A 23,879-nucleotide genomic window follows, 5' to 3' on the forward strand; every position below is an offset into this window, starting at 1 on the left:
TGACCCCCACTGCCCTGGTGATCCTCCTGCCTCTCAGATCCTCCTCCTCAGCCTCCTCTCAGCATAGCCTGTGCCCCGAGGTTCTCCTCTGAACGGACTTCTGTCCTCATTCTCTTCTCTCTAGGAGTGGTCCCATGCCAGTGGTAATCCCAAATCAGGGCCATGTGCTCCATACTCTAGTATCCAACTGCTGAATGATCCACCTGCCCCCTCCTCAGCAAACCAGTATTTCCGTCTGCAGTACAGTTCCCTCCTTCCCTGCCCGTTGAAATCTAGTTTACCTGTTCACTCCTCGAGGTCCAGCGCGAATGTCACTTCTTCCAGGAAGTCTCTCTCTGTCATGCCATATGCTTGTTTTTTTAATTTTTTAAAAAAATTTATAAACTTTATTTTTTTTTTAGAGCAGTTTTAGGTTCACAGCAAAATTGAGTGGAAAGAACAGAGTTTCTTATTTATTCTACTCAACAGCTCTGTGAAATAGGATGGATTTTCTTTTTTTGTCCAGCTTTATTGAGGTATAACTGACCGATAAAAGGTGCACATATTTAAGGTGTACAACATAGTGACCTGACATATGTATATATTATGAAATGATTAGCACAACCAAGCTAATTAACAAATGCTTCACATAGTTCCTTTTTTGTGTGTGTGTGCAATTTTAAGCATATGTTATTAACTATAGCCAATGTGCTATATAGATCTCCAGAACTCATTCAAATATGCCTGGAACTTTGTACCATTTGACTAACATTCCTCCATTTTTCCCAGCCCCTGGAAACCCCCACTCTAGGCTCTGCTTCTATGAGTTGAATTTTTTAGATTCCACGTGAAGTGAGATCATGCAATAGTTGTCTTTCTATGTCTGGCTTATTTCACTTAGCACAATGTCCTCCAGGTTCATCTGTGTTGTCACAAATGACAGGATTTCTTTGCCATGTAAGTGTCAACTCTGCCCATCTGTGGCCCCTCAGGACTGTGAGCCCCTTAGAAGCAGAGTCCTGGTCTGGTGAGCCCTGGATGCTCAGCACCCAGCACCCTGTCCCTCCCACCTGGAAACTCTCCCTCCTAAGCTATATCTCGGAAGCTCTGGTTTGTAAAATAATAACTATTTTTATTATTTTTGCCCTTCGTGTATACATAAGTGCATGACTATTCCAGAAAAGGTTTAAAATTCAGGAAAGCAAAACCAAAATAGAAAAAAATGAAGGAATCTAAAATTATATTTTATCTTACAGCCAATCAATGCTTTGGTGTATATTCTTCTAATAGATAGACATACTTTCAAAATCAGATTATTTTACATATTTATTAGCTTTTGTTCTGTTTAATATGCTATTCGTTCATTTCTATGCCATTACCTTTTCTTTGACAGCATCATTTTTTAATAGACCGCATTGAGTTTTCTTTTCTGGCTGAGTCATAATGTACTTAACCAATCCCCTCTCGCTGGACATGCAGGTGGCTTCCAGTTTTTCAGACTTATAAATAACACGGTGAAGAACAGCTCTGTAGCTAACTCTTTACCCATCCTATGCGTGTTGCCCTAAAAGAAGCCTCAGAAATAAACTCCCTGAATTAAAGGATGCTGGGCTTTGTTCCCATCTCCGAGCAGGCCCCGGGGAAGACAGGATGTTTCTGGAGGTCTTGGCACTGAGCCCTGCACGCCAACTCCAACCCTCTCCCATCCCCTCCCCATCCCCAGGCTGAGGCTCACCCCGGAGAATGAGTTACACCTCCCTGCTGGACATGAGGCCATTTGTCTTCTGCTCTGGAATCCTGATGCGATAAAATCTGGGCAGAGCACAGTTATTTATTTAATGTATTTCTGGGCGGGTGAGCCTTCGCCCTTGGGTATCACCTTCTCCAGATCGGGGTTAAGAGTTTACAGGGAGGAGGAGCAGGTCACGGGGTGTCGAGCAACCAGCTCCAGGTCTCACCCAAGGCAGGCACTCCCTTCCCTCCCCTTTCCCCCTCTCCCCGCCTCCCCCACCTTTTCTCCCACCCCAAAGCCCATGCCAGTTACATTTCCAACCTCCCAAGTCCTACCTCCCAACCTCATCCTTCCTCATCTTACACTTGAGGCTACACAGAGGACCCTGCTCCTCAGACAAGGAACTGGGTGCCGAGTGCTGTGTTCCCACCTCTCCTCCCGTGAGATGGGGAAGCTCCCGGGCCCCGATTTTGGGACACTTCCACAAGGCATCTCTGCTTCTGGCTCCTGGAGTCCTGCTCAGGCCTCCACAGAGAGCCTCTCTCTGGGGCTTTATCCTAGTTTCGGCTCAACCTCAGCAAATGCCCCCTGACCCAGGGATCTGAACAGCCAGAACACACCCTTGACGCCTGTCCTGTGAGTCATGTCTTTGACTCAAGTGTGATGTTTCTCCAGAGAGTGTGAGGATGTGTCCTCCAGGCCAGGGCCCAACCCTGCTCAGGTCACCAGGGAACTGCACATATGCAGCCCCCAGGCCTCTCCCCCAAGACCCGGATGCTGCAGGTCTGAGAGAGACCTAGGAACCTGTATTTTCACACAGGCTCCTGGCTCTTCCCACAGAGCAGTGGTGCCTTCCTCCTCCTCCTCCTCCTCCTCCTCCTCCTCCTCCTCCTCCTCCTCCTCCTCCTCCTCCTTTTCTATTCAATGTATTTAAACTAAAAACAAAAATGCAATTCACCCATTTCTCTCGACCCCCACATTTTACAACCACCAATCTGTTCTTTATATCAGAAGCTTGGATTTTTTTTTTTCTTTTTTTTGATTGTCTTGTTTAGATTCCAAAGCTGGATTCCAGCTTAAACTCCAGAATCAGCACAGCCTTCCTGCCCCTCATTTGTGCTGCTGTGGGGGCAGGGCATCTGGCCTCTGGGTCAAACAGGCCCAAGGCTTGTGAAGCAATGAGACACAGGCGGCCTACCAGGCTGCTTGCTCAGGTAACCTAAGTTCAGGAGTTTGGGCAGCCAAACTGGCCTCTCCTGGCAGGGGCACTCGGCCAGGGGCAACCTGAGCCGCCACACAAAGCCACCCTCACAGCCTCTCTGGCTGGGAGTCCCCGGGCGCCGGCGTGCCCAGGATGCCCAGGCACACCTCTGGCCGGCCTGGCTTGCAGGAGTCTGTGGCCAGGAGAATCAAAGCGGCCGTCCTCAGCGCCAGTAGGCACTTCCTCTAGAAAGTTCTGGAAACAGCACACACAGTCTGAGGAGGAAGGGCTTCTCTGGGCCAGAGGTGGGTCGGTGCAGACAGAGGACCAGACACCACCCCTTCTGTTCGAACACTATCCACTGCCCGGCCCCTGCCTCCTGTGTCAGCCCAGGGGCCTCAGTGGGTCAAACCCCTTCATGCTTCTGTCCTCCTCCTTCCTCCTCCTGTCTCCTTTCTGTCTTGGGAACCTCTAGGAACTATGGTGGATGCTAGGATGGGCAAGGACCCACAGACGCCCTGCTTGGTTCCAGCCATTCCTGTTTTCTGGACTTTGGGCAACAAGAGCAGTTTATGAAATGGACAACAAAACCCATTCTCTGTCTCAGTTAAGGGCAACTTCATCCCTTCCGCTGCTCAGGCCAAAACGTTGGTGTCGCCCTTGAGTCTCTCCTGTGAGACCACACGTCCAACCCATCCGAGAATCCTGTCGGCTGGTGCCCAGTTATTCCAGATGCCAACGGCTTCTGACCACTCCATCACCTCTTGCCCGGAGAATCTCAACAGCCTTCTCCCTGCTGTTCCGTGGAGCAGCCAGGGGCTGGCCAGCAGGTGCGGGTGGCGGGTGGGGTGCTGGTCCAGGGTCAAGCCACGGACCCCAGAGGTCCCTCCTGCCCAGATTAGATTTCATCTTGGCTATTTTTAACAAGAAAAGCTGTTGGTGAGTCATCTAGAGAATGACTCATTTTATAAACCTGCAAGGGGTATCGCAAATCCCCAAATTGCTTCTCGAGAGCTCTCGTACTAATTTGGAGTTTATGAAATCTGTCATGCTCACAGGGACTCTTCCTCTGACTTTTGGGACACTGAGCTGTGAGTCACGGTGAGATAGATATTCAGCAATCGGGGGGCCCCTCTAAGATGCTGAGGCCAGGGCCAGGGGAGCCCCATCACTGCAACACCCCGCTGGAATATGCCATGGGGCGATTCTGCAACCAATGTGATCATGCAACAGATGTACATGAATGACATGGGGCAGCTGGGTCCCAGTGCCCCCGGCGACACCCCCACCACACTCTGTCAGCAGGAGAGGGCTCTTCCTGGGAGCTTACATCGGGACACATCTTTCTGGGGGACGACAGGCCCAGTGCGAGGTGATTTGGGCAGGAACGGGCTTTTCCTGGGACTCTGGTGTGTGGGTGCAGTTGTGTGTGTGAGGTTACACATCCTGCCCCCTCTTCCCCACAGCTCCTCCAACCTGGAGGGGACAGTAACCAGTTCTCCCTGCTACCCCAGCCCCACCTGCATTCAAGGCCAAGGCCTCGAGGGCAGCTCGCACACAGCCCTCCCAGGCTTGCTTCGGCTTCGTCTTGGTTCCAAGCCATCGCCCTTGGACCAGGCTCCCCACCTGAGCCGCCGCAATCAGGGTCTGAGGATCCAGGCTGTCTTTTCGAACTGAGGACAGATGGGAGGTTCAGAAAGGAGGAGGCACCAGGTCTGTGACGTCCCGAAGAAGGGGCACCAGAAGCCAGATGGATTTGCAGTGCCACTCAGGCCTGCTGAGAAAGGAGTAGAGGAAGGAAAGAAGGCAGGAATGGAGGGAAGGAGAGAAGGAGGGAGGGAGGGAGGCAGGGAGGGAGGGAGCTTTTAGGCTAGGTGCTAGGACCAGCAGCTTTTCTCACCCAGCTTAGTCCTGAGGCCTGCTTCCCCCCCACAGCCTGCCAGCTGATCCCCCTCTGTCTTCATGAACTCCCAGGGCCTCCAGAGGCTTCTCCCGTTTGCAATTTTGTGTCCATCCCCCTTCCGTTCTGCCCTCTCTTGGCTGCTGCGTTTACAGGCTCCAGACAAGGGAGCAGAGGCTGGTGGGCGTGGGGTGGGGGTTGGAGGGGGTACCCTCTCCTTGACACATGCCTAAAAGACATCCCCACCTCCCACACTCCCATCCCCACCATCCCCAGCTCTGACTCAGCCCGTAAATTACCTGGAGATGGTCGCTGACTCAGCCAGGAAGCCCAGAGCCCGCCTCCCCTCCCCACGCCTCAGCCCCACAGCTGGCTCTCATTCTGGAATACTTGGTCCCCTACCCTCAGGAAATTCCTGGAAAATATCAGGCTTCTTGGAGGGGAGATTTCCTAACCGCAGCCTCAGCAGGGAAGGGAGCCACTGCAGCTCATCCATCATCCTGCTCCCTGGCCTCCTCCCCCAGCATGAGGTGTCAGTCCCCGCACAGTGACAGGCACATGGCCCGGAGGGACCGCCAGAGAGGGGGGAGAGGCCAGTGTGGGGTAGGGCAGTGGGAAAGACTGCTGGGCCAGGAAGGAGGTGAAACTGGAGAGATGGAAAGTGTGTTCGGGCCCAGGGAACGGCCTGAGCAAAGGCAAGGAGGCAGGAAGGAACCCTGTGTGTTTGTGGGATGGGGCGGGGAGGGAGCTGGGGAGGAACCAGGCTGAAGGGGGTTGCCCAGGCAGGGGAGCAGGGGCTGATGAGGCAGGAAGTTAGGCCCAGGGCCGAGCTGTGGCATTTGCAAAGACCTGAGAGACTTTGGGGCATGGGAGACTAGGACAGGGGTGGGGGCAGCCCAGCAATGCTGGAGGAGATGGGTCTGGGAAGACCTGAATCTTGACCAGGGAGCACCAAGGAGCACTGGCCCTGCAGCATCCTGGGTCTCAAGGAACATGGCATCAGAGAGCCCCCAGTCTAAGGGAGAGACATGTCCCAGGCCCTATTCGTCCCTGGACCTTGAGCCCCCTTGAATCCCTTTCTTGAAAACCCCGTAAGTTTGTGAAGGAAAGTCAAGAGCAGTTTGCAGGTAAAAAATTACCTCTTTTGGCCCTAGCTGGTTTGGCTCAGTGGATAGACATCAGCCTGGAGACTGAAGGCTCCCGGGTTAAATTCTGGTCTGGGGTGCATACCCAGGTTGCAGGCTTGATCTCCAGTGGAGGGCACGTGGGAGGCGGCTGATCGATGATTCTCTCTCATCATTGGTGTTTCTGTCTTCCTCTCTGAAATATTGAATAAATAAATAAAAAATCTTTTAAAAATTACCTACTTTGGGGGAACTGCTTTCCCTCAGATAATCACAACTTTTTAAAGTACAAACATTCCTTCCTGACTTCCTCCCAGGAAGAAGGGCTGGGAGATGTGACTGTAGCTGCAGTAACAGAGTCGCTTAGCTAATCCAAGGGGTGGGTTGGATAGGAGAGCTGCCGTGAGGCCCCCAGACCCTGGGATAGGATGCCAAGCCAGGGAGCTGGGGGTGGCTGGGGGTGCAGGGGGTTGTGAGTTTCTAGCACTTATTCCTCTTTCCCTGGAATAGCAGTTCTTCGGTGCATGGCAGGGAGGCAGGGGTTGGTGGGGTTGGAAACAGAATAAGACAGGGACGGAGCCAGCAGGACAAACAGAAAGAGAAAGAGGAAAAGATAGGGAGAGGCAGAGTGACACAGAGAGGAAATTCCTTGAAAGCGAGGCCTGGGTCTCGGTTCCTAGGCTGCTTAACACACGCGTGTCCCCTGGGGAAAGCTGTCCTTACTCCCTGCCTGGACTGAGTGGCCCCAGCATGCACTTCCATCAAAGCCCTGAAACATGATACTGACATGGTTTTTTGTTTGTTTGATTGTTGGTTTGTTTAATTTTATTGTTTATAAAAGAACTTTATTAATGAACAGGAGGGTATTTTATTTATTTAAAAAAATTTTTTTTATTGATTTCAGAGAGGGAGAGAGAGATAGAAACATTCCTGATGAGGGAGAATCATGATCAGCTACCTCCTGCATGCCTCCTACTGGGAATTAAGCCCAAAACCCCGGCATGGGCCCTGACCAGGAATCAAACTGAGACCTTCTGGTCCCTAAATCATTGCTTAACCACTGAGCCACACCAGCTTGGCAGTGAGAAGGTTTTTTAACTAAATAATTTTTTTTCAATTATAGTTGACATTTACATATTGGCATTCTTTTTTTTGTCGTAAAAAACTTGAAAACGTTTTATTCTATGTACAAGAATGTACACAAATTTAAATAGGTTACCAAGGAGACCAGAAGTAATTAAAGAGATATATTTACAGTAGCACATCACAGTAAACAGAAAACCATTCACAGATTCAACATTGACTGTTCCTGTGCTCCGTTACACACTGAAGTGAAGCATCTTAACTCCATTTTGGATGAACTGAATTTAGAACAAATAACTTCAATGATTAGTAAGTGCTGTTTCTTAGTCAGTGTCCTCATTAAATTCTTCAGCTGCTGCCCTGTATCCTGAGTCACTCCATTTCTTTCTGTTTGAACATCCTCATCACAATCTGTATTCCCTGTCAGATTCGGAGGCGGCAGCCTCTCTTACAACTTCTGGATTTTCATTGGGTGCAACAAACCCGCTGTTGATAGGTTATATATTGACATTCTTGAGTTGCATATTGTCCCCTATACCCCAGTCTGGACCCAGGCCTTGTCCACTAGTGCATCACAGCACCGAAGCGGGTGCCCTGTTCAAAGTATGACTGAGTGAGGGGAAAAGAGAGAGAAGAGAGCAGACCAGTCCCGCACGGGATTTGGCTACAGGGAGAGAGCCGAGGGCGCTTGCCCTTCCCCGGGGCCCTGCTGCAGGGGCCTGTCCGGGTCCTGGAGCCTGAGGCGGGGAAGGGCAGCCAGGGAAGGCCTGGGCTGGGCTGGGCTGTCGCGCTGGCCCTCCCTGCCCCTGTGGAGGCACCTCAGAGATGGTTAGCTGAGTGGGCCCAGCCCTGGAGGCAGTGGGTCTGCGGCAGGGTTGGGCTCCTGAAGGGGGAGGGCATCCTGCCTCATTGTCACTGGCCCAGCTGCATTTCCAGAAATTCTTACCGCCCTGTCAGAAGAGGAAAGGAGAACCTGGGCAGCAGCTAGGGCTGCGGGAAGGGGTGGTCAAGGGGGAACAGGTTCCCCAGAGCTCTTGCGGGCCAGGCTTGAGCCAAAGGGTGTGCCCCGCCTGAGGTGTCAAAAGAACTGAGCGAGTAGAACTGGGGCTCACCGTGCTCGGGCCCTGCCAGGCCATGTTTGTGGCTGCAGAACAGAGTTGGGAAGAAAGAAGACCTGGAGAGCACAGGGCTTTCCCCATTGAATTCTGGGGTCTTATATTCAGTCAAGAGCAGTTATTGCCCCCTCCCCCATTTCAGTGTCTAGCCCTATATTAGATCCTGACAGAGAGACACGGGAAAGTGATAATTATTACTATTATTATTACTAATTATTATTATATTATTTTCCAGTATAGCATTTCCCTAGTGTGCTCTTCTGCATAGCACCAGCTACAGGCTAATCCCCAAACAGGTAGATTTGCAGAACTCAGCACAGCAGCTACCCTCTCAAAGACTCCCAGTGTGCAACCGTAAATAGTAAAGTCACAAAGAAATCTTGGAGACTGAATTCACATTGGCTAATCCAATGTTTCTCAAACTGACCTGATCATGGAACCCCATTTTCATGGGACACCATGAGGTAGAGCTCCCAGAAGCACACTTTGGGGAAAGCTGACTTCAAGGTCTCAATGGGCGGTTTTTTTAAACTTGTTTCCAGCCAAGGTGCCCCCCGGGGAAGGGGGAAATGAATAACTTGGACTCTGGGTCTCCGTCCCATCCCGATTCAACTAGCCAGTCCTGTATTCTGCTTGAATTGGGTTGCCAATAGCACATTTTTATTTGGTGAGAGGGCTCTGTTGCTAAAACTAACTTTGAGAGCATTGCTTTAGGGTTCTTCATGAGTGTATGAAGTGTGTGTGGGGGAGGGAATAGGCAGAATCGGGGGTGATGATCTAAAAATAAAAACAGTCGGTGGCATTTCAAATGCAATGGATTAAACAGAACAGGAATGTAGTTTCTGAGGAAATCAGCCAAAGTGTGGATCTCACGGTGCTCTGATCAGGTACCTTGCCATCCTTCCCCAGTATCCGGGGTTAAGGGATCCTATCCCTTCCCCCCAGAAGCTGTCAATTTCATGGAGGAGGCAAAACTTGCTCACCGGAGAATGGTGAATGGAAACAGTCTAAGGCCCAGTGCGGAAGCAAAGGCGTGATGGTGAGGGCAATAGGAGGACAGAGGAGAGGTGTAGGAGCAAGGAGAGATCTGGAATTACACCAGGATATAGCCCAGAGCCTGGCATGATTCTGCTACATGAAAACTGACATCTGTCTTCAATTCTAGAGACTTCTTAGCCATTGTGTCTCTGAATGCTGCCCTCATTCTTTCCAGTCTCTCTTCCTGGAATTCTCCTTGGCCCAGAAACTGTTTCATTCTCGTCTCCGGACCTCTCACTCTTCCCTATTCTCTACTTACTTACGTCCGTGCTGCCTTGTGGGGGAATTCTCAGATCTCCCTTTCCATCTGTTTATCCCCCTGGGTTTTAAATTTCACGGATCACTTTTTATTTTAGATTTTCTACAATCTGGCTTTTGAAATTCAAGATCCAAAATTTCTAGCCTATTTTCCGAGGCAACAAATGCTGGAGGGGTCCAGCCTGGGCTTCCCAACTAGCATCCTGGCCAGCTCCGTCCAGCCCCTGGCACCCCCTCGTGGTCCCCTCCTGTAACCCCAGGGCCTCCCAAGCATTCACATCTTCTGTGTGTGCCTCAAAGCAGACTGGCTACAGGGATGCAAGAAAATATTGGGGGGGGGGGGGGAGAATTAATTAATACTTTAAAAATATTATCCCATATCCCAATAATATCATAAGTACTAGTATTAGCATAATTTCCATAATCATTATTATTCTACCACTTTTCCATGTCACCTTGGGACTCTCTCTCTCTCTCTCTCTCAACCTTGGTTTCCTCACCTGAGGCTGCAATAATCAGCTGCACTTGATTCTTCCCTCCTCAGTGCCTGAAACCTCCCCTCCCCACAATCTGAGTGCTCCTTCCCCTTTTCTTGGTCCAGTGGAGGCTCTAGGCTGGCGGAGGCCTGGGCCTTGATAACAGCTGAACAATGACAGCAGAAGCCCCTGCGTGAGGGCGTGGGAACTAGCCGAGGTGATGGGGAGAGGGACCGGAAAAGAGAGGAGGAAACCGGACAGCTGGCAGGCAGACGCGTCCGCCCCCGGCCCTGCCCTGGAAGCCCTGGTTGGCAGAGGGTGGAAATCACGCTGTTTCTCTTGGATGGTCCCTCCTGGTCCACTCATTCATTCACCGGCTATTTACTGGACACCTACGAGGCAGCAGGCCCTGTGCCAGGAACAACTTTGCCCCTCGGGACAGTCCCTTCAACTCTGCAAAAACATTCCTGACCATTACCTCTGGGCTCACACCGCAGTAAGGGTTCAAATTGACAGCCTTCCTTGAGAAAGCAGAGGCCGCTCAAGAAGGAGCCATGAATTCTGCAGAGCAGTCTCCGCCCCCGTTCTGCCCCCTTGCCTGGGGAATGGGACCCTCCGGACACCTTCCCTGCAGACAGCTAGAAGAGACTGATTTGCCCTATTCTGTGGCCTCCTCACTGTGTGTGTGGGGAAACAGCCCTTATTGTGGACAGCTGTACAAAAATCTCTAGGTATCTGTCAATCTTCCCTTTCTTACAATAGGTCGGCAGGGGGGGGGGGGGGGGCGGCGGGGGGAAGACAGTGCCCCAAATCCATCATGGAAATTGCTCGACTGCCCAGTCAAAGACCATTGGGAACATTTTCCATCTCTGCTGAAGTAGAGAAAAGGTCTGAAAAGCCCGATGAGCAATTTTTTCTTGGACACGGCAAGTCGCAAGGCTTTTCATCAGCCTTCATGAGCTGGCAGCTGGGTTTCCAGTGGACTCCAGCCTCTTTTCTGCGTGTGGGGACTTCATGTGTAAAGCAGACCCAGGAATTTCTGATTTTTTTTTTTTCTTGGAAAAGCAAATGCCCCAAAAGATTCGGAGATCTTCTTTCCCAAATGCTGGTGTTACTTCACGTCATTGCCAGGCTGTGCTCAAGGTCAGTGCTTCAGCGGCCAAGGATGCCACATGATTATCCAGAATGCACACGTTACGGGACAGGCATGCAAACACAGACACACCATACCTACCTATTTTATACTATACTAGAGGCCTGGAGCACAAAATTCAGGCATGGAGGAGGGGTGTCCCTCAGCCAGGCCTGCACCCCCTCCAATCTGGAATCCCTTGGGGAATGTCTGACTGCCATCTTAGGCCTAATCCCTGTAGTATTGGGGATGTCTGACCAATAGTTGGACATCTCTTTCATAATCTGGGACTGCTAGCTTCTAATCACTCGCCTGCCTGCCAGCCTGATCACCCCCTAACTGCTCCCCTGCCGGCCTGGTTGATGCCTAACTGCTCCCCTGCCAGCTTGATTGCCCCCAACTGCTCTCCCCTGCTGGCCATCTTGTGGTGGCCATCTTGTGATGATGTGATGGCAGCCATCTTGTGGTAGCCATCTTGTGATGATGTAAGGGCATTGCTCAAGGGCACAAGGACCACCTAGGCTTTTATTAGTATAGATACAATATGCACACTGCAAGTACCCCACACATCTTTGACAGAACACATATACCTCTGTGCTCTACAGACACACTTACTGTGTACCTCTCTCTCACACACACACACACATTAAATACACGTACATGTTCATGCCACATTGATATGACACAAACATACACACATCTTATGGATCAGCAGGCTCTACACATATATACTACATTAACACACACACCACACACAAGCACAAACATATCATAAAGATACACTGTCTTCTGATTACGCTTCTCATGATTTTAGTTTCTGTTTAAACCCAATTAAATAACTCATCAACTTCCCTTGGTCTGTTCTTTTCTTTCTTGACCCTGCTATGCATTTTTCTGTTTCAGCAAAAACAAAGCAGTAACAACACAACCTTCCATGTTGTCACCTGTGAGTGAATGCAGCTGGGCACAAATGTCTCAGCGTGCCAGGAAAACGAAAGGACCGAGAACTCAGGTTTAGGGGTATTACCCTCCCTTCTCTGCTTCATGAAGCGGTGGCTCTGCCTTTGTCTGTACAAGGCCTGGGACACCTGTCTTCCCTCTAGATGCTTTGCCTTGGGGGAATACACCTAAGATTTGGCACAAGTACTGTGTCTCCCTAGCTGTACCGAGCCCCTATTCCCTGGCCTCAGCCCTCCCCAGCCTTGCTGGGACAAGCTGGGCGTGCCTGCTCTCTCAGATACAGCATCCCTGGCCCTCTATTCCTGGCCTCTGGCCTTCAGGATCCCGGTGGGGAATGGAGGATCTTCAGGGTTCATAGACATCATCCCCGTAGTGCCCTTTCCTTCTCTCCCCTGCCTCAGACCTCTCACCCAAAGCCTTACGGGCCCTCCACTCCTCACTAGCAGACGTTTATCCACCAGTTGGCACCTACCAGCTTCTGAACTAGACACTGTAACTAAGCCAGTCTGTCCCCTTCTGACCACCAAGCCCTTGCCACTGCAGCACCTCTGCCTGACAATCCTTTCACCTGGCCCGCTGCCTCCTGCCCCCGCAGCCGACACCCTGCCTTCCCAGAGCATGCGTGTGCCCTTCTCTGCATCATGAGAACTACGTCTCTGGGCTTTTCTCACACCCTGTGACACGCTGCTTTCTATTGTCATGAGAACGAATGCTGTCTAGGCTTTATCCCTTCGGTGCAGTGGTGTTGGGACTTCTGGTGACCACAGGAGAAGCCCCTCCCACCCGGGAACCCCCAGACAAGTCGGGTCTGGCGTGGGAACTCCCGCTCGCCCGCGCTGAGTGCTCCTTGGCTAGGCCCCAGCTCCTGGCACACTGGGTGCTGAGAACATATCTGTTGATGATGGGGCACCAAGAGATGCAGAGCTGACCGAGCCCTGCCCTCCAGGGGTTCCTGGACAATCCCACTCCTCTGGACTGGGCTCCAGGCAGGATCCAGGAGGGTCCATGGACTGGTTGCCTGGTCTCCGGGCTCTTCCTCTCAGGGCAGTCCTGTTCCTCAGGGCAACAGCTGCAGCAGGCAGCACTAATGGGGGACACTGGGCGGTGCTCCTCCCGGGCGGCCCTGTCACGGAGCCAGTTGGACATGCTGTCCGCACCTGTGCTGTTGCGTACACCCTGGGGTGGGCACTGTGGCTGCCAGGGACATTCTTTTCCTGGGGGGTGGTATACAGCTGTTAACATGATATCAACGTGATGTGGGAGGGACAGGAGTCCGAGGGAACATGAGCCTCAGCATTTCAGTCACGTCACACCCAGACAGACAGATGCTCGCGCAGACGGGCAGATGTGCCGTCACGGGTGCTCATCACACACTCACACAGATGCCCCCGCACGATTACAAACAACACAGCCACCTCCGCCAGGAGTTTGGGCCAAAACAACACTGGAAGAGGCCAAAATGGTGTCAGACAATGAAGAAAGAAAACCCAGCAACCAAAGACAGAACAGGAGAAGCTGTGCCTTCTCCAAGGGGAAAGGGCCTCAGATTCCGTGGCTCCCATCCCAGCTCAGCCCCTGGGGGGGTCTAAGGATTGTCTTTGTCGTCTCTGGACCTCAGAGCCCCAAGCCCCGAACTCAGCCCAGTCGGCCTCCCCAGCAGCCCCCGGAGGCTTGCGGTGGGAAAAACATTGGATCGCACCCAGGAGGTCTCCAGGCTCAGCAGGACCAGCTGGGTGACCTTGAACCAGAGCCTGAACTTTTCAGCTGTTTGCTCTCTGTGCAGAGGGAAGCTCCAATATCCCTTTGGCTTTGAAATTATGTAAAAGGGGGTTGGATAGGGTGAGTAGAGGGGACTGTAGGGGGTGGGAGCTTAAGAAGGGGACTGTTGAGTCTGGGAATTATGTAGGCCCTTGAAGACCTCCTAGAGAGAAGAGAGGGCAGGTGGGATGCAGCCAGGGAGAAAGAGGCTGGGGGTGCAGGGAGGGCAGTGTGGCCTCAGATAGCAAGCTTGGAAGAGAGGTCAGGAGCCAGGCCTCCCTCCACGGGGCTGAGAGGCCACTTCCTGTGTCAAGCCGTCCCCACCCACCCACCCACGCAAACCCCACCTGGGTGATTGGCCCTCGTTGTTTCCAGCTGGCATTCCCATCTGGGAAGCAGACTCTGAGGTCTGTGACGACAATTCAGGGAGATGATATGTGGACAGGGCTTAGGTGTGCTCCTGGCGTGCGATCACCACTGTTGCCCTTACACCTAAAGAGGCACGTCTCTCTTCCATTTCCAGGGACTGACTGTCCCTAGCCAAGGTTGAAAATTTCCCGAGGTCAGAATGGCATCCGTTTTGTGCAGTGCTCCGTTCTAAATGCCACAGTGCTGGGCACACAGTAGGTGGCAGACCGAACTTCCTGTTGGCTGCTGGCCTGGAGTTGCATTTGGCAGAGGGGTCTTGCAGGAGGCCTCCACGCTGTTGCTGGGCCTCTTTCTCTCCAAGCCCCTTCTCTGCCTGGGGTCCCACCACCACCACCCCGCACCCTCACCTCACCACTCACCACTCCCTGTTGCACTCCCCGTGGTCAAGTCAAGGATGATGGGACCAGTCCCCCTAGAACCCCAAGCCCTGGTTTAGACTCCCTGTGTTTGGATTCCAGAGACCCTCCTGCTATCTCTGGCCCTATAGGAACCTCAGCCCCAATGAAATACTGTACTTGTCCTATCCCTCATGGGGATGAGGCCTGACGACTCAGGTGGACTCACTGCAGAGTGGGGACTAGTGTGGGGGCAGCCCGAATGGCAAAGGTGGGCACCATGCATACCCCAGAGGGGAGAGATGAGCTCCGGTCCTCAGGGAGGGCTCAGTCTGTTCTGAGTGGCTACCCCAAGGGGCCCGATGAGGAGTGTGGGAAAGGCTAACATGATACCAGTGAGCTAGGAGCAGCTCCTGGGCTTCTAATGCTTTGTGTCCTGAGCATTTCTTCCGGCCAAGCGCTGCTTCACTCCTGATTTACAAACACGATCTCTTTTCATGGTCGCAGAGCTCTGTGTTAGACTCTGCTTTATCACTGTTTTAAAGACAAACTCATCACGGCTCAGAAAGGTTACACCCCTGTGCCCTAGGCCACCATGAGTGATGTCCTTGGAACTCATCCCAGGGCCACCTAGGGGAGTCCATTCTGTGCCTCCACCCCACAGTCCTACTGCTGAGGTATTGGGGTTCTTTGGCCATTTATTTTTATTTTTTAAATGTATTTTATTGATTTTTTTTTTTTTTTTTTTTTTTTTTTTTTTTACAGAGAGGAAAGGAGAGATATAGAGTTAGAAACATCCATGAAAGAGAAACATCGACCAGCTGCCTCCTGCACACCTCCTACTGGGAATGTGCCCACAACCAAGGTACATGCCCCTGACCGGAATCGAACCTGGGACCCTGAGTCCACAGGCCGACGCTCTATCCAATGAGCCAAGCCGGTCAGGGCTCTTTGGCCATTTCTAAACATGCCTCCATCGCTCACTCCCTTGGCTGGGCCAGCTTTCTAGCCCAGCAGTTGATGAAACGGAGACTCAGAGAGGACAGGGGATGATCCCAAGGTCACCCTTCCAGGAAGTGGCAGGGTCAGGACTAGGACCCCAGCCCGAGTTTAAATCACATTTGTCTTCCCTCTGCCAAATTTCTGTGTCTGTTTCCACTTATGTAATTTACAGATGTTCCTGCCTTATCATGGCCCTCTGGACACAGGATGTTTTTTGCAGCTCTTCACAGTGTGGTAGTGAGAGCTGTAATCGACAATTGAGTTAGGTATTTCTTATCTCTATGCACTTTGTATCTTTTTCAAAGACTATTATCCCATATAACCCCAGATTTTATGTTAGCTTGAAATGAGATTCACCAGATTTTCACCAAGGAAGCGTGTATGAGGGAAGCCTGAAGCCCCAAAAAGTTTTGCAATCTGCTTTTTACATGTATTTTGAATAATTTTCAGATGAATCAATATAGGTCTGCATTATTTTCTTTCTTTTTGGTAAATATTAAAAATTTTTCAATATATATTAGATTCACCAAAATGCAAAGATACTAAGTCTGATTTTAAAAATTTTATGTATGTATACACTTGTTTAACCACTACCCAGATCAAGGTGAACATTTCTTTTTCTTTTGTTTAATATATATTGATTTCATTATATATATATATATATATATATATATATATATATATATATTATTTTTTATTTCAGAGAGAAAGGGACAGGGAGAGAGAGAGAGAATCATTGATCAGCTGCCTCCTGCACACCCTGCACTGGGCATTGAGCCCATAACCCTGGGTATGTGCCTGACAGGAATCGAACTGTGACCTCCTGGTCCATAAGTTGAAGCTCAACTACTGAGCCACACTGGCAGGGCTGAACATTTCTAACATTACAGAAAGTTCCCTCATCTCCTTCCTAGTCAATACCTCCCTGCCCCCTTAGGCAGCTGTTCTGACCTCCATCGCCTTAGATTAGTTTTGGAATTTCATCTAAATACAATCATACACTACGTACACTTTTGTGACTCAATGTAATGTTTTTGGGGCTCATTCATGTAGTTGCATGAATCAGTAGTTCATTCCTTTTAGTTGCTGTGTACATTTCCATGTTATAAATATAGCACAATTTGTTGACCCACTTGTCTGTTTAGAAATGCAGATCAAAACCACAATGTAACGCCTTTACACATTCACTAGAAAAGCCCACATGCGACAGGCCAACAGCGCTGAGTGTTGGAGAAGACGGTTGGGGAGCAAGTGGCGCCTCCATAAACGGGCGGTGGCCATGTGTGTTGTTGGAGCATCAACTCCAGCGGCACACACCCATGTCCTTCAGCCCAGCCATTCCATCTTGGTATGTTCCCAAGAGAGAGACCTGCTTCTGCCGGCCAAAAGACACATACCAGAATGCTCATGGCAGCTGTGCTGATAATCCCATCACTGTGAGAAGGTTACCAAACTCTCCATTGTGTGAGGGTACCTCCCCTTGACTGATAACAGTTCAGAAGCAGGCTGAGACAAGTGTTCTTATACACACGCCTTATAGGAATTTCCTATGATTCCCTTAGGATCAATTCCCAGAAGTGCATGCTGAATCAGAAGGTATCTAGCATGCACATCTTTAGGGTTTGAGCCCCACATTGTTGGGCTGTCCCCAGAGGCCGGCCTTGGTTTCCCCTCCCACGGGTCACATGAGCCTGTGATTGCCATGCTTTCACAAACCCAGGAGTCATTCCCTGTTTCAATGTGCCCTGCCCCCTCCCTGGATTCCAGAGGGCCTGGCTTTCCTGGCTCCTGGTGGTGAAAGGAAGGAAGGTTTGGGGTAAACATGCTGGGTAGCACAATGGCTACAGTTCCCAGCCAGGGCCAGCACCCTCCTTCCGGCTGCCGAGCCTGGGCTTATCGGAGCAGCTCTGGGGCCAGCGTGTCCGCAGGGGCTGGTGGCCTCCCAGAGGCTGAGCACGGGAAGTGGTGGCTGCGGCACATGCGTGGCCAGCTGCTCTGGCCCGGGAGTGCCGACGTGGGCAGCCCGGCCTCACACCCAGCACTTCCCCGCTGCCGCCACCCTTCAGCTGGGCGCTGGGTCTCTCGGAGCCTCTTCCAGATTTCCCTTCCCCAAATGCCCAGAGGGTGTCCCGTGTCAGGCAGGCAGGCCGTGGTGTGTGCAGGGCGTGGGGGAGGAACTGGGAATGACCCACGTGTCAGAGGTCTTCCCTTCTCTTTGAGACCAGGGTCTACCTGATGGGATGCGAAGAGCCCCAAGAAGTCCCCGACTTGGACAACGGCAGGGCTTGAAACACCCCCTTTGTGCCCCTCCCTGCCTTTGCACCTGAGGCCGCCCCGCCGGCCCCTCCACCCAGGCGGCAGCAGCAGAGTCAGCACGAGGGAGGGAACTGGTGGGACCCCCTTCTCCAAACAGGAAAGCGGAAGGAAGGTCACAGGAAGCCGGCTTCCCCGATTTCACAAGCCAGCTGCCAGCTGCAGTGGGCAGGCCAGCTGTTCCCTCGGTTCCACCACAGCTGAGCCCTTTCTCCACGCCCGGGGGAGACCCAGCGTGCAATTTCTCCCAAGGTTTCCTGCCGAGGATCTGGCTCCTGCCACCTGTAAGCCAGGACTGAAGATGTGTGGTTTCCAGAGGCCTGGTGCAGGGTGGGCGCCGAGAGAAGGGAGGGGGCCTCTCTCCTCTGCCCAGCCTTGACCTCCCAACTCAGGCCTCCAAGCTTCCCCTGTCCCTCTGTCCGCTCTGAGCGTCTGCAGCCAAAGACAACTGGTGCCTTGACCTTTCGTCCTCGCTCCACGGCCATGCTCCTAGAGAGCTCGTAGGCCAGGCCTGCGTCTCAGATTAGGACCCTAGAATCCGAGCCTGAAACGGCGATCCCTGTGGAAAAGTAGACGGGAGCGTGCTCTCAGGAGCAAGGCAGGGAGGGAAGCAGGATGGGGCAGGAGAGAACCTAAGCAAGGACGCGGCCTCCAGCTCCCGGCTGGCCCAGGGAGCCATCGCCCCGGGGCATGCACACAGCCTGTGATGTCCTGGGTCAGACACTGGCTGCAGGCTGGGCTGGGAGTGGGGGGGGGGCGGGGGTACCAGGGAGGGTAAATCTGTGCATGTTGGGCCAGGACAGGGAAGAGGAGCGGTAAGCCTGCAGCTGGTAAGGGGGTCTGGGTGGAGCACCCATGGCAGCCACTACGCCCACGCCCTCTGGGTGGGGAGCCCCCGGGCAGCTAGCTGGGTCCCGGCCCACAGACTTGCTTCAGCCAGTTCTCCGTAGTCCCCTGTGGGAAGCACAGGAGTCCTGTCTCCAGGTGAGCACACAGGGTCCCAGGAGCAGGTGGTGAAAGAGCAGCAGGGGCAGGCCAGAGCCGAGTCCTGACTTATGGAACAGGGACTTCTGGCTGGGGTCATGCCCTCCCCTCCCCACAGAATGTCACGCTTCTGTGGTACATGCACGCGTGGGCATTTTGGGGGAGAAAACCCACAGGTACCATGGCATCTCAAAGGCAAGGAAACCAAGCATGATTGTTTTTTTGTTGTTGTTGTTTTTAGATGTTTATTTTATTTTATTTTTAATTAATTTTTTTTTAATTTTCTTTATTGATTTCGGTGTCACATGATTGTCCTCATCCCCCCATTCCCATCCCAAACCCCTCCCCATGTATGCCCACACCCTGTTGTCCATGACCTCTGGTTAGGCTTATATGCATGCACACAAGTCCTTTGGTTGATCTCTCCCCTTTGCCCCCACCCTCCCCTACCTTCCCTCTAAGGCCTGACAGTCTGGTCGCTGCTTCTTCCAAGCACGATTGTTGGTCCTCACCTAATTATTGCCACAGAAACGTCACCGACCAGGTGGCATGAAAGGGATTCTGGGCTCAACAAATACCTGGAGAGCTGTCCCCACTCCCGACTGGCCTGCATGTGGGAGAGAAGGAGCTTCCTTTCTTCCCCCCATCCCATCTTGGGGTGGGGCTGGACCCGAATTCTAAGGCCAACCCCCCTGAGCTGCCCAGAAGGCCATCACTTCCACACACTGCACCTCTGTACAAGTTAGAAAAAGACACCCTCAGGAGGACAGGCAAACTCCAAACAACACCCCCTCAGCCAGTGGACTTCAGAAAGGACCCCTTCTTTAGGACGGCCTGTCCCGGCTCCCCCGATGGCTGCCCCCCACTGTGGTTCTGCAGGGCTTCTCCCCACCAGGGAACAAGCCCACCCCCCTCCCGAGGCCCCCAGACATGGAGGCCTCTTTCCAGGGTGAGAGAAAGAGCGGGGAAAAGCCTGGGCGGGTGCTCAGGACTCTGAAATCTTGAACTAGGGCAGCAATGGGGCAGCATCTCAATGAAGCTGCCGACAGATTCTGGGCTTCGAGCCAGCCACACAGCAGACCTGTGAGGGGGCCGGGGCCGTGCCAGCCTGGCGGGGCCATTGAAATCAGGGCCAGGGAGGAGCACACAGCAGTTGCCCGGCCACCGTGGCCATGGAGGTGCCCCACAGGCTGCCGAGGCTGAGGGACCTGAGGGTCCTGGAAAACAGAGAGCCTGTGCAGTTGACACCTGCCGAGTCCTGCCAGGAGCTGGTGGAGGCTGGCTGTGCATCTGAGGGAGCGGGTATCTCATGTCCGTTCCTCAGCAAGAGCCTGTCTGTGGGGACTGGGAGAGGGACCCGGGGAGGAGTCCTCCATCAGGTCACTTCCAGGGACCTCCGTCCGTCCATCCTTCCTGCTCGTTAGAATCACCTGGGCCTGAAAGCAATACAGCCTCTGGGCAGCCCTAGGATTCCATCCCCTGGGAGGAGGGGCAAGCATCACTTACCTGTGTTTAGGCTCTGGGGTAGTTTACCGTCCAGCCAGCCAGAGGCAAGAACCAGTGAGGTGATCAGAAGCTCCAAGAGCAGCGCCTCCCTCCCGAAAGGACACTTAGGTTTGGGAAATACCTTCTCTTCTAGCTCCTCTTGGTGACAGACACATTGACTTCTCAGACACCTGCCCACGTGAAAATGTCTTTGCTCTGGAAACTGGTGGTGGTGGTGGTGGTGTGTGTGTGTACATGGGATATTGTCTCTATTTTATAAATGGGACTCCAAGAGGCTAAGGAATTTGCCTGATGCTGTCACTGTGGTCAGTGGCAGAGAGCCGATTCAGACCCAGGGCTCCCTCACTTATCACCCGCACTCCACACTCCACACACCTGAGCGCCTCCAGAAATGGGGGTCTCCAGGACGACTCCTGGGGGTCAGTTGGCCGGGGGGGAGAGGGGGACTGTGGCAGACTGTGTCACAGAGCTCCCTCTCCCGCCTGGATTCTGGGGACCAGGGCCCTCCTGTTTCCTGTCCAGCCCCTCGCAGAGCAGAGCTGGCAGAAACTGTCCTCACTATGGGGATGCTCGGAGCCCTCCTGTGCCCAAGTCCTGTCAGGCGGGTGCAGCCCCTCCATTCTCCCCGCTCTCTGTCCCCTCTGAGGGCTGGAAGGGAAGGTACAGCTTACGGATTCCATTTCTGCACGTCAGTATCCATCACCCACCTTGCTTCCCCAACACTTAAAAGTGAGTCTTTCATTCTTCCAGGCACAATGGTGGAACTGAAGGCGCCAGGAGGCTCAGAAGGAAGTCACGGAGGTGGTGTGGTAACCGGGACATGGGGCTGTAGGCCCAGCACACTCCCAAACTCAGGCTGTCCTCCTGACCCCCACCGAGTCCCTGATCCCTGCTCCGCAGGCTGGGGTGGTGGTCCCCCTTTTAAAAGAGCATCAAAGCAATTCCCCTGCGCCCCAAGTGGCTGCTTCATCAGCAGAAAGGAGCTCCTAGAGCCAGTGAAACCTGAGTCCCGGGCAGCCAACTGTTAGCTCTTGCTCAGGCCAGACCAGGAGAAGGCGAATGAACCATGCCACACCAACCAAGTAGGTCTCCAGTGAGTGCCATACCTTGGCCCTTGTGGACATTATCTCAGCTTACCTTTGCATCAACGCTTAAACGCAGGTTTTCTCACTTCTCTGTACAGGCGAGCACATCTCTACAGAGCTCAGAGAGGGCATACGTCTCATCCAAGGACACACAGCTGGGAAGTGGCAGAGCTTTTCTAATTCCAGAGATGAACCCTTCACTCGGCTTGTGGGCTGCCCCCAGAGGCCTGACCAGGGAAGCCGGGAAGAGGCAGGAGGGCGAGGAGCCAGGCTATCGTTCCCCACCCACTCGCCTCCTCCAGAAGCCCTCCCATATCAGGGAAGGGCTTCAGAACACCCTGTTCCAAGGCATCCTTTCCTCCTGGCGCCTCTGCTCAGGCCAGGGCACGTACAGACCTTTCTCCTGGGCCCTGTGTCCCAGTCTGTTCCTCTCAACCCTGAGAAGTTCCGGAAATCCCCTCTCTCTGCTTCCTTGAAACCTTCCCCGAGGCATTCTCCCAGTGCCACCTGTGAGAAGTTATTCAGCCATGAGCTCTGAATAACTACCAGCACAGGGCCTTCAATGTTTCTCATACAAGTTTTATCTTGGAATAGTTTTACACTGACAGAAAAATTGTGAAGGTGGTACAGAGAGTTCCCATATTCTCCACACCCAATTTCCCCTGTTCTTATCAGCTTATGTTAGTCTGGTGTGCTTGTCACGATGAGTAAACAGATATAGAGGCACATTATTGCTGGCCTTGCGATATTATTAACATTATTATTAAAGTGCAATCTACACTTGCTTCAGATTTCCTTCGTGTTTTTTATTTGTTTGTTTGTTTGTTTTGTTTTGATTTGTTTTCCTACTACCCCTTTTCTCTTCCAGGATATCACATTCCCTTTCATTGGCATGTCTCCTTAGGCTTGTCTGTGACAGTTTCTCAGACTTTCTCTGTTTTTGACCATTTGGACGGTTCTGAGGAGTCCAGGCCAGGCATTTTGCAGAATATCCCTTAGTTGTCCGATGTTTTTCTCTGGGTGAGACTGGAGCGATGGGTTTGGGGGAGGAAGACCACCGAGGGAAAGTGCCGTTTTCATCACATGCTGTAAAGGGCACATGCTACCAGCATGACTCATCACCGAGATGTTGACCTTGACCACCACTATCAACTTACCCTGCTCTTCCCTCTCCCGCACTGGGGAAGGGAGTCGCTATGCGCAGCCCACATGAAAGGAGTAGGAGCTAAGCTTCTCCTTGAAGGCGAAACCCACATAAATCATTTGGAACTCTGCACGGTTTTGCTTCTTCTTCCCCATTTATTTATTTCATTTCATTTCATAATTTAATTGACCAATTCATTGCTGAATCATTTATTGATGTGAGTATGAACTCATGAATATTTTATACTTTGGGTGATAATCCAACACTACTATATTTTGTTGCTCAAGTTATTTCAGCTTCGGTCACTGGAGCTCCTTCCGTTGTCTCCTGTGTCCTTTTGACATACTCCCATTAATTTCTTTTTTTTTTTTTTATCATTTCCTTATTTTCTGACACTACTAGGTTGTATTTATCTAAATAAATATGTGTTTATAAATCCAGGCTCAGCTTGCATTTCCCATGTTCCACTACTAAAACCAGCCATTTCTCCGAGGAGCCTGGCTCTTTTGATCAGAAAATGGTGTTAGGCACCGAGATCTGGACCCTGAGTGTGCTTGTTGCTACTGGTATCATTGCTTCCGGGCCCGCTCGGCTGATGGGGCAGGAAAATATGCGAGTAAACTAATCCTTGTGCCTATCACACTAGCTAGATATATATATAGACCCATAAACATTTCGGTATGCAACCATCTGTGTCTATCTTAAGGTTAACCCGAGTTCATACAAATGTTCCCGACTCTACTCCATAATCACAGGGATCATTCTAGCCCAGTGGTTGATAAACTGAGACTCTCGAGCCACATGCGGCTCTTTGGCCCCTTGAGTTTTTAGCAAAGGCCAGCTTAGGAGCACCCTGATTAAGTGAATAACAATGTACCTGCCTATACAGTTTAAGTTTTAAAAATGTGGCTCCCAAAAGAAATTTTAACCGCTGTACTGTTGATATTTGGCTCTGTTGGCCAATGAGTTTGCCGACCACTGTTCCAGCCCCCGCCCTTTGCTTGTCTATAACCTCCCACCTGCCGCTCCCACGTTGGGAAACCTGGCTCCTGGACCCGCCATCCATTCACGGCTCGGTGCCCATACACACGCAGAGCGGCTTTGAACAGTCAGCCATGGGAAACAGCCTCATCAGCGAGGGCACAGCGTTCGTGCAGTTTCATTTGCCTTTCGTCTTCTAGACTCTACTCATTTCTAAAGTTGCTTAAGTCAAAATCTTTCTCCCCCACCCACCTCAGGGAGGTTGTTTCATACATTTGAATTGCAGACAGGTTTGTCATAATCTGGGTTCCATCCTGGCACCCCCCTCCCCTTTCTATTTTTTT

The 23,879-nt window shown here is 52.0% G+C and overlaps 1 long non-coding RNA gene across 1 annotated transcript; it reads right to left on the minus strand.

The window, feature by feature from the left end:
• Positions 1-4,619: 4,619 nt before the first annotated feature.
• Positions 4,620-21,763, minus strand: LOC311631445. The gene is made up of 3 exons (XR_014796590.1): positions 21,463-21,763; positions 5,952-6,132; positions 4,620-4,689 (listed from the first exon to the last, which is right to left on the minus strand). It is a non-coding gene; the product is annotated as an uncharacterized lncRNA (long non-coding RNA).
• Between the last annotated feature and the right edge of the window lie 2,116 nt (positions 21,764-23,879).

The sequence above is a fragment of the Pipistrellus hanaki genome (assembly GCF_964339955.1).
Source record: "Pipistrellus hanaki genome assembly, chromosome: 12".
Classification (NCBI taxonomy): Eukaryota; Metazoa; Chordata; class Mammalia; order Chiroptera; family Vespertilionidae; genus Pipistrellus; species Pipistrellus hanaki.